Genomic DNA, 10,382 nt, shown 5'->3' on the forward strand with positions numbered 1-10,382 from the left:
CAAGAATTCAAGGCCTCATCAGATGCATTCAAAGTTTGAGTTCTGCTTCAACCTCATGTGATCTAGATTAGAAAACTTCAGTAAAATAAAAGTCTACTAATATGATTCAAACAACAACAACAAAAAATGTTTGCATGACATCACACTGAAAATGCGCCCATTGTAACACCAGGGTCCTAATGCCTATAGCACTCATATTCCCTTGGTGTCTAACCTTATTAAGTCAATTCACGTCCTAGGTCTGCCTTTTCATCAGTGGAAATGACAGTAGATCTCATCTACTGAGAACTTTCTCTGTACCAGTTACTAATTAAGTAACTAATAATTTACCAATGTATTAACAGAACTAGGGTAAAACACCTATCAAAGTAAATGACAGTAAAAACAGTAAATTGAGACGGGTATAATGCGGCCTTAGATTCCCAAGCCACCACAAGTATGAATAAAAACGGATAGCTAGTTTTCACTGGTATCTTAGCCTTCCTTAACACACAAATTTAAAACAGTCCTGGATGGGAAGTACTATAAGAGTCACCACCTTACACGATTTTTCAATCTTAAATAAATATCTCAGGATCAAATAGTGGCACAGCGGTAACTGGAACCTAAGCCATGCAACCACCCAGCACAGCCAAGAAGCCTGCCCTAAGTCGCAAAACAATCCATCTTTAAGTGTATCCGTGGAATCGCTCACTCCTGGGGCACAAAGACCTGGCTATAACTCTGGGGAGATAATTTGTCTCGCCCCAAGCACTTTTGTAACTGATTTACCCGCAGTGTGTTTGCATACTACTTGTGTAAACAACAAAGCTAGCAGCCCCAGAAGTTTGGGAAGCCCCTACCGCAACCACTCCCCGCCCCGCTGCACTCTGGGAAACATAGTCCTAGCCAGTCCCTGAGCCTTTGAGTCTTCATACAGGCAACCCTCAGCGCCCGTAAGGCCACATTCGGATGCGAATCCGGGGCCGGCCTCTAAGCCCATCAGCTCTCCAATGCCGCCCTCTGCTGGCCTTTCCCTTACCGCACATTGCTAACCGGCTCCACGTACCCCGGAAATAAACTCTTCTTTCCGGATTAAGAGTCCAGAGGTCCGTCTGTGGTTTTGGGGGTTTTTTTTGGGTGCCCCTAGAATAAAGTACGTTCTGAAGTATGTTGCACTGAAGTGAGGGGACCGAGCCGCAGCGGGAGTCATGGAGGGCCAGAGCGCGGAGATGCTGCAGGCCAGGTGGAGGCGGAGAAGTTGCAGCGCCTCCCGGTGCACAAAGAGCTGGAGCAAGAATTCGACCTTGGCACCCTACCAGCTCCGGACCGCACTCCCGGACAGGCCGAGCTGCCGGCCCTGGCGCGGGACAGCACGCAGCTGCTCATCACCGAGCTGCTGCCGACAGTGCGCTGGAGGAGGCGGTGGTAGCGCGCTTGCCGGTGCCCTCCACTCGCCTGCCCCACGGGAACCTGTTGTCCCGGCCACAGCTGCTCACCCCCTGGCAGCAGTCGCGCATCCTAAGAGCATCCGCCCAAGAAGACCACCTTCATGTGGGACGAGGTGAGTGGCCAGTGGCGGTGCTGATGGGACTGCAAGCTCGCCCGGAACCACAGCATGGAATGGCTGATAAACGTGCTTGGGGGCACCGACCCCATGGAAGCAGATTCGCCAAGCAGATTTAGGCCAAGAAGGAACGAGTGGCCAAGAACGAGCTAAAACGACCGAGGAACCTGGCCCGAGTGCACAAGATGCAGATGCCCAACTCAGTCGGCCTGCACCCTAAGAGACACCTGAGTAAGGAGGAGCTGATCTGCGCACTGCAAGTGGCCAGTGACTCCACCGCCGCAGTGGGACGCTTCCAGGAGCACCTCTCCAAGGAGAAGATGCCCTGAAAGTCCGGGAAGAAGAGGAAGTTTTAGTCCCTCTTTGAGGACTTTGTAACCGAGAAAATGACCAGTTGGGGCTACTGAAAGTCAAGAACAGCAAGAAGCCTTAGCAGGATGTGAGGGGGCGCATCAACAAGCAAATGAGAGAAGAGGCAAATGAGCCAGAAAGGCAAAGAGAAAGGGGATCCAGCAAAAGTAAGAGCAGGGGCTGGAGAGATGGCTGAGCGGTTAAGAGCACTGACTTCCCTTCCAGAGGTCCTGAGTTCAATTCCCAGCAACCACATGGTGGCTAAATAATAAATCTTAAAAAAAAAAAAAAAAAAAAAAAAAGGCATTCCAGGCAGCCTGCTCTAGGTGACAAGAAGAAAGGAGAGTTGTACCAAGGTGGGAAGAGGAGGAAGCAGTGTTCTCCCACTGATCCTGTTCTGCCAAGCTAGGACTGTTTGTACTAAAGGTTAAGTTATTCAAGCTGCAGACTGGTGCAGGAGGTGGCCGCCGCCCTCGTTGAGCTTGACATTGAAGGGACAGGTTTGCCTCCCTTCAAGTCAGTGCTGGACTATGCTTTTCCCACAACAGAGACATTGGCTGGAACTTATAGCTCTAATTTGAGAACATGAGATTTGTAGAAATAATATGGTCAGAACCAGGAATAACTTAACAGCCTGCTTTTTTATCTTGACTTTGTATATTGGGTTGATGAGATTTCTGAAGTATAGTAGCTTGGTCTCAACATTTTCGCATTATTTTTGTAACAGCTTGTGTATGTATCAAAGGAGGGAGAATGGGGAAAACTATGTGATTTGCGCGTATTATAAAAGATATGCTGATACCTGGTGTTAATTTTAACTTTTACTGTAGGTAGAAGTTGTTGAACTTGAAGCCAGTGACCTGGGTACCAATATATTGTGTGCTTAAAAAGAAAGAAAGAAAATGGTTACAGGTAAGTCACTTGTATTAGGAAAACTCAGAAGTTTATTTAGTGCAAAGTACAGTATGGAGAGCACAGTAGAACTGATGTTGTCCAAATGAACACATTGTTTTAAATGATAAGTTGGAATTAACCTTGTTACTCCAGAAAATACTTGTCATTTTGTTTATAACCAGTGGCTTTTGTTGAATTGGCTTGGGTTTTAGATTTTAGCCAGTGCTGGGATCGAATTCACTATGAAGCAGAGGCTGAACTGGAACTTGAGGCCTCATGGCTCTGTCCCCAAGTGCTCCTCCCTCAATACTGGACTTTTTACTATGAATTTTCAGGAGATATTTATGCAAAGCAAGTTTATTAAGTTCAAATAAGTCATTGATATCAGGGTAAAACATCCAGACAGCAAAAAACTTGAAATCTCCTGCTGGATGTAGCTGCTCATTTGTAATCTCAGCACTTGGGCTTCCTATATTTTCAAATATTGGTTGGTCTTGAAAGACTAGTTATAGTCCCATAGCCAACCCAGGCTATTTAGCATTGAGAGAATATAGTAAGAGGGTACTTTTCAGATAATATACAAGCTAACTAGGACATAACATATGGATTTATAAGCCTTTCTTAAGTTAGGATAGATAACAGAGTATTCTATTTAACCAGCTGGGTCTTCAGGTGGTTCTTATTTTTAATTTTCCGATGGACTGCCAGATTGAGTTCCAGAGTGGTTGTACCAGTTTCCAATCCCAACAATAATGGGGTAGCGCTCCTTTTTCTCCACATCCTCTCCAGCATCTGCTGTCACCTGAGTTTTTGATCTTAGCCATTCTGACTGGTATGAGGTGGAATCTCAGGGTTATTTTGATTTGCATTTCCCTGATGACTAAGGACTTTGAACATTTTGTTTGTTTTTTGGTTTTTTGTTTGTTTGTTTTGTTTTGTTTTTTTCGAGACAGGGTTTCTCTGTGTATCTGTGACTGTCCTGGATCTCACTCTGTAGACCAGACTGGCCTCGAACTCAGAAATCCACCTGCCTCTGCCTCCCAAGTGTGGATCAAAGGTGTGCGCCACCATGCCCAGCTGAACATTTCTTTAAGTGCTTCTCAGCCATTCGAGATTCCTCTTTGTGAATTCTCTGTTTAGCTCTGTATCCCATTTTTTGATTGGTTTTAGAAGGTTAGTTTTTTGAGTTCTTTATTTATATTGGAGGTAGATAGATAGATAGATAGATAGATAGATACTGGATGTGGGGTTAGTGAAGATCTTTTCCATTTTGTAGGTTGCCGATTTGACCTATTGACTAAGTCTTTTGCCTCACAGAAGCTTTTTGGTTTCATGAGGTTCCAACTGTTTATTTTAGAGCATGAGCCATTGAAGTTCTATTTAGGAAAATTTCCCCTGTGCCAATGAGTTTGAGATTCTTTTCCACTTTCTCTTCTATTCAATTCAGTGTATCTGTTTTTAAGTTGAGGTCCTTGACCCACTTGGACTTGACCTTTGTGACAGTGACAAATTGCCACACCCACTCCAGTGAAGACTGCATGGCAGGCCCAAAAGCTTGTACGCAGCCCTGAGGCAAAGAGTTTCATGGAAATTTAGTCTCCCCGAACCTTGGCATCTTGTAGCATGAATGTTCCAGACCTGTCTTTGCAGTGAATGGATCTCTGTGCTTTCTTTCAGTATTGTTTTATTATTGGTGCCTCCGAGAAATAAGTTGTCAAATATCTAAATCAGGTTGAACCTTTGCTTCCTGGCCTTCAACAGTGTCCTGGAGCTGACCCTGGGCTTGGAATTTCATAAGAATTTTACTCATTCAGACGAAATGCCCCAGTGTTGACAGTAATCAGGCATCTCACAGTTTGCCTGATAGGAGCTAGTAATCTCAGGGCTAGTTCAAAATAGTAAACTTAGAATCCTCATTACAATCCTCATTACATGACAGACTACATTGTATATTAGAAGAATGTTGGTGAGTTCTTCTGACAAATGGAGATTCCCTACAGACACTTAAAAGAGCAGCCAAGTTACTCCCATATGCAAGAATTTATAATGGTCTAAGAAGAAGGAGGGTTGTGGTTTAAGATGGAACTACAGTATTGCATTATTCATGAAAAGATCAGGAAGAGCAGAACCCCCTGGTGGAAGCTTTCACAAGGCTCAGAGGAATAGCATACATTGTGACTAGGGTGTGAAATCCTCACTTGGCTCCTGTCAATAGCTGACTTTAGATAGCTGATCTTATCTCAGTTGTAAATATTGCCTGGTTCCTGCCAGTCTTTTTGTATGCATTTTTTGTTTTGTGTCAGATAACTTCAATGTACCTTGGCTGATGTGTCACCTAACTTCTTTGTTTTCTTCTATAATATATAAGTCTGATGCTCGTTTTGAGAAATTACATTCAGATACAGCACTCTCTGGTGTCTGTGTCTTTTTGTGATCCCACTGACGCCTTGTCCACTTGAGTACCGAAATCCTGTTTCCCTGCGGGTTGAAGGATTGACTGAGTCCAGTCTGTGGCAACAAATGTGGGTCTATTCTCATTTTTCTACATACAGATGGCCAGTTAGACCAACACCATTTATTATTTTCCATTTTATGTTTTTTGCTTCTTTGTCAAAGATCAAGTATCCATAAGTGTGTGGGCTTATTTCTGGGTCTTCAATTCTGTTCCTTTGATGGATCTGTCTGGCTGTATACCAATACCATGTGGTTTTTATCACTATTGCTCTGTAGTACAACTTGAAGTCAGGGATGGTGATTCCCTCTGAAGTTCTTTTATTATTAAGTATTATTCTTACTATCTTAGGGCTTTTGTTTTCTCTTGTCTTGTTTTTCCATATGAAACAGAACTGCTCTTTCCATGTCTGTGAAAAACTGTGTTAGAATCTTGATGGCGATTGCTTTTGGTAGGATGTCCATTTTTACTATGTTAATCCTACCAGTGCATGAACACACCATGCTCTTTTTGGTCTGTCAGTCCATCCTCTTTTTGGTCTGTCAGTCCAGTCGATCGCAGTTTGGAATTGGGAGTTGGGCTGGAGGTTATTTATTTAGTGGTTCACTTTTATAGGATAACTTTTAGAAGTTGCAAGGAAAGATCATAATAATAAAATAATTAATGTTAATAACTTTGGATAAAGTAATAATTAGGTTCATAGGACTTGGCCATCTTTATTGAATTGGGGCATGCTTTGCCGATGAGGCACCGCACAGCTGAGCCCTGCCAGTCCTAGGTATCCATCCATGTGCAGCTAAAGGCATTTTGAGAATTTTATCAAAACTGTTCACCTGAAGTTAAAGTTCAAAGACTTGCTCTGGGGCTTTTGGTTGGTCAATTTTAGGGGTTGTTTGTTTTTTTTTTGTTTTATTAATGTGAGGCTTTAAAGTATATACAAGGCCCTATGGAGTTCTTGCTACCAAGGTGATTTCAGCATTAGCAGCTAGTTCTGACTCCTGGAAAATGGGCTAAAGCAGACTCAGGTGACCTTGCAGAGCGAGTTGGAGACAGATGTTTTCCTCCTGGAGTCCAGCTGCCAGGATTGGCTGGCAATGAGTGCGGAACAACTAGAGGACAAGAACCCCCATGGCTACAGCTGCATGATGCACAACGTCAGGCCACACACCCTGAAGCAGCTCCAGAGCACAGCATGAGTACAGGCTGCACCAAGGATGCCATAGTACTTGGTAACCACTGTGTGCACCAGACAGGCAATTGGAATCATGATACTTGCAGATTTCAAAAAAGCAGATGCCACAGTATGTGCTGAGCTGGGCTGGACCTTATACCATGGAAGGACAGGACGATGCAATGTGGCATAGCTACCATTAAGCAAATAGTCCCAAAGAAGCTGGCCTGCTCCCACAGTGTGACAGGTAGTGTAGAACTTGGCATTGTTGCTAAAATAATATATCAAGCAACATGTGTTTACTGGGTCTAGGCATATACACAGTCAGAAACTGGTCTTTTCTGAGATTACAACAATGGTGACTATTATAATAGTCTGGTGAGCTCAGACTATTTAAAGATCCAATTAGGTACCTGTTGAAGGTCTCAGCAGATGGGTTGTGAAAAGGAAAAGACCACAAGGATTTACCTTGCTTGACCTGAATTCCTTCCAGAAAGACTGAGTGCATGTGTCAGCCTGGGAAATGGAATCCGATATGAGATAGGGAAAGGACAGGGACTGGAAAGGAATCTGGGAGAGGGAGTAGTCACAGCAGAGAGAGAGTATAGTGCCAGTGTACTGCCTTCCTAGGAGACAGTAAAGATTGAGGCATGAATAGGAAAAGAGTTGGAACGTACCAGGAAGCGTATACTGTGCACAAACTGTTGGAACAGTAAATAATCTTTGTGACAAATCCTGCATTCTGAGTATCTTCTAGCCTAAGAAAAGTGTGAAAATGATTTTGTTTGATAGCTCAGCCATGGGTTTAACTTTGGCTTTTCAGCCCTTGTTCCCCAGTGTATAATGAAATGGTAAATTGTGTCACAGGTCTCTCACCCTGAAGCACTCACATCTCAGGATACTTGTGGTAAAAGCGTTCCATGACCAAACCTTGGGGAGCTAATTTTCACTCTATTGATATCTACATCAATATGTAAAGGGCTTGAGAAGACCTGCAAAGAAAATTCGGGGTGAATGCAGTTATGTTAGCACACTGGTGCCAGTGGAAAGTGGAGTGGGAAAAGGGGATGTATGGAGTGAGTTTGGAAGCAGTTTATTTCATGTGTGTGGGTGTCTCCTCTGCCTGTATGTATGTCTGTGCATCACGTGTGTGCCTGGAGAAGACTCGGGGGTACTGAATTGCCTGGAACTGACTTTGCAGAGGGTTGTGAGCCTCCTTGTGGGTCCTGGGAATCAAACCCAAGTTCTCTGGAATAAGAGCCATCTTAAGCACTGAGCCATCTCTCTAGCCCCTGGAAACAGTTTTAGTTAGGAAGTGCAGTGCATTGGATCATAGAGAAAGGGTTCCTGGTAGCCACTAGGTGTCAGCCTTGCCTTATGTTTTGGCTTGACCTCAGGAAGGCAGAGTAACTGAGATACAGAGTAACTACCTTTTCCTCCCCTTACCTTTTCCCTCCCTGGATGTATGAATTCCAGATTTGAATTTTGGAATGGTGGGGAGGAGGCTATGGAGTCAAGTATTTGCTGACTCGCCACTAAGGCAAGACCCTCTGTACTGGCTGGTTCTGTGTCAATTGACACAGGTTGGAGTTATCACAAAGAAAGCTTCAGTTGGGGATATGCCTCCACAAGATCCAGCTGTGGGGCATTTTCTCAATTAGTGATCAAGGGTGGGAGGGCCCAGTGTGGGTGATGCCATCCCTGGGCTGGTAGTATTGGGTTCTGTAAGAGAGCAGGCTGAGCAAGCCAGAGGAAGCAAGCCAGTAAGAAACATCCATCCATGACCTCTGCATCAGCTCCAGTCCTAACTTCCTTGGTGATGAACAGCAGTATGGAAGTGAGAGCTGAATAAACCATTTCCTCCCCAACTTGCTTCTTGGTCATGATTTTTGTGCAGGAATAGAAACCCTGACTAAGCCAGGCAGTGGTGGCAATCGCCTTTAATCCCAGCACTTGGGAGGCAGAGGCAGGCGGATTTCTGAGTTCGAGGCCAGCCTGGTCTACGCTTGTGGACGTTGTACATCGTGGTGCGCACTAGGCTCCGCACCACGATGTACAACGTCCACAAGCAGACCCAGCAGAGACTTTGTTCTCTGGTTAAGTCTTATGAAGAGAAGTTTGAACAGCAAAGCAAGCTTAGAAAGGAAAAATATACAATTTCGAGTATTAAATGGATACCAGGAAGTGAAATGGAGCAAAATCCTGTGTTCTAGGAGATAACAGATTAAGGGAGTGGGACCTTGGGGCAAGATCCTACCCAGCTAAATTTAGATTGTGGCTTGGTGGTATACCTTTAATCCCCGGAGACAGGCATGCTGATCTCTGCGTTCAAGGTCAATCTATAGAGAAAGATACAGGATAGCCAAGCTTAGGCAGTGAAGGATTTGGAAAACATCAAGCCAGTAATAATATAATAGTACAAGGGTGTCATGTTCTACGTCCTGCAAGCAGCAGAACTCGGCAGCTTCAGCCATGTGGCTCTGGCTCTAGAGTTAAGAATGCAAGGAATCACTGGGACAATTGATGCTGGTTAGCTGGAGCTAAGAAATTAGCAATGATTAAGAAGAGACCAGCATCACTGAGGTGAAATCTTCTGGGAATTATTTTCTGGGAGTACAAAGAAGCTGTGTTCCAGAGATAGCCAAGGTTGTACCTCTTGCTGCTGCTGGACTTGGTAATGTGTAAGAGTCACCCAGATGGTACTGGTTTTGAAGGCATGAAGGTGTAATGAAGAACAGCTGAGGCTTGGCACTGTGAGAGGTCATGGAGCCCACTGGAGAAGGTGTAGCTTCAGCTGTACTTAATGGCCCAGGACTGAAGGGGTCATGCAAAGGATTTGAGGCTTGGCACCATGAAGAGAGCCTATGAGAGGCTATGGGTGAAGTCTAGTTAGAGTGGAACACCCCAGTGTATTGGAGATGTCAGTACCATGGGATGATCACCAAGAACAGCAGCTGTAGTGGAGTGGATCAACCTGAGCTTAGAGTGCTGCAGAGGGCAGAGCTGGAGAAGTGATGCCAGCCCTTAGGAGGAGTCCAAAAGATCAAGTAGAATCCCAGACACTGAAACAAGAAGCTGTAACATTGAAGTTGCCTTGGAGACCCAAAGATGTTCTTTATGCCAAAGTCATGGGATACATGCTGAGGAAAGCTGCCAACAGGGAATGGAACCAGCTCAGGAGAAAGCAGTTTGTTGTTGTCAACAAAGATGAAAAAGGAGTGGAGATCTGAAGACCGCTTTGATATCAGCCATGGAGATGCAGAGTTTGGAGTTTGCCCAGCTGGTTTCCTGCCTTGCTTTGGAGATTACAGTTAATTAAGTTGGATGAATCTCAGAAGAGACCTTGAACTTTGGACTTTTAACATTGTTGAGACTACTATCTACTATGAGGACTTCAAAAGTTGGACTAACTTCATTTTGCATTATGCTATGTTTAAGAATGGCCCCCCATAGACTCATGTGTTTGAACAAGTCTATGGGGGGCAGGGAGTGGAATGTAATTGTTTGTATATTCTTGGACCAGAGAGTGGCACCATTTGGAGGTGTGGCCTTGTTGGAATAGGTGTGACCTGGTTGCAGTAGGTGTGTCACTGTGGGTGTGGGCTCAATACGGTGCCTGGAAGTCAGTCTTCCACTAGCAGCCTTTGGATGAAGATGTAGAACTCTCAGCTCTGCCTGCACCATGCCTGCCTGGATGTCAGTCTTCCACTAGCAGCCTTTGGATGAAGATGTAGAAATCCCAGCTCTGCCTGCATCATGCCTGCCTGGATACTGCCATGCTCCCTCCTTGATGATAATGGACTGAACCTCTGAGCCTGTAAGCTAGCACCAATTAAATGTTGTTTTTTTAATAAGACTTGCCTTGGACATGGTGTCTGTTCACAGCAGTAAAACCCTGACTAATACACCCTCTGAGCCATAAAGAGAAACAAATGAAAAGGAGAAACTGAAGCCAGAGAGAGGGACTG

The 10,382-nt window shown here is 44.6% G+C and overlaps 1 pseudogene; it reads left to right on the top strand.

Moving 5' to 3' along the window:
- Positions 1-951: 951 nt before the first annotated feature.
- On the top strand, positions 952-3,621 carry LOC110291044 (annotated as a pseudogene).
- The last annotated feature ends 6,761 nt before the right edge of the window (positions 3,622-10,382 follow it).

The sequence above is a fragment of the Mus caroli genome, chromosome 3, assembly GCF_900094665.2.
Source record: "Mus caroli chromosome 3, CAROLI_EIJ_v1.1, whole genome shotgun sequence".
In the NCBI taxonomy this organism is placed as follows: domain Eukaryota; kingdom Metazoa; phylum Chordata; class Mammalia; order Rodentia; family Muridae; genus Mus; species Mus caroli.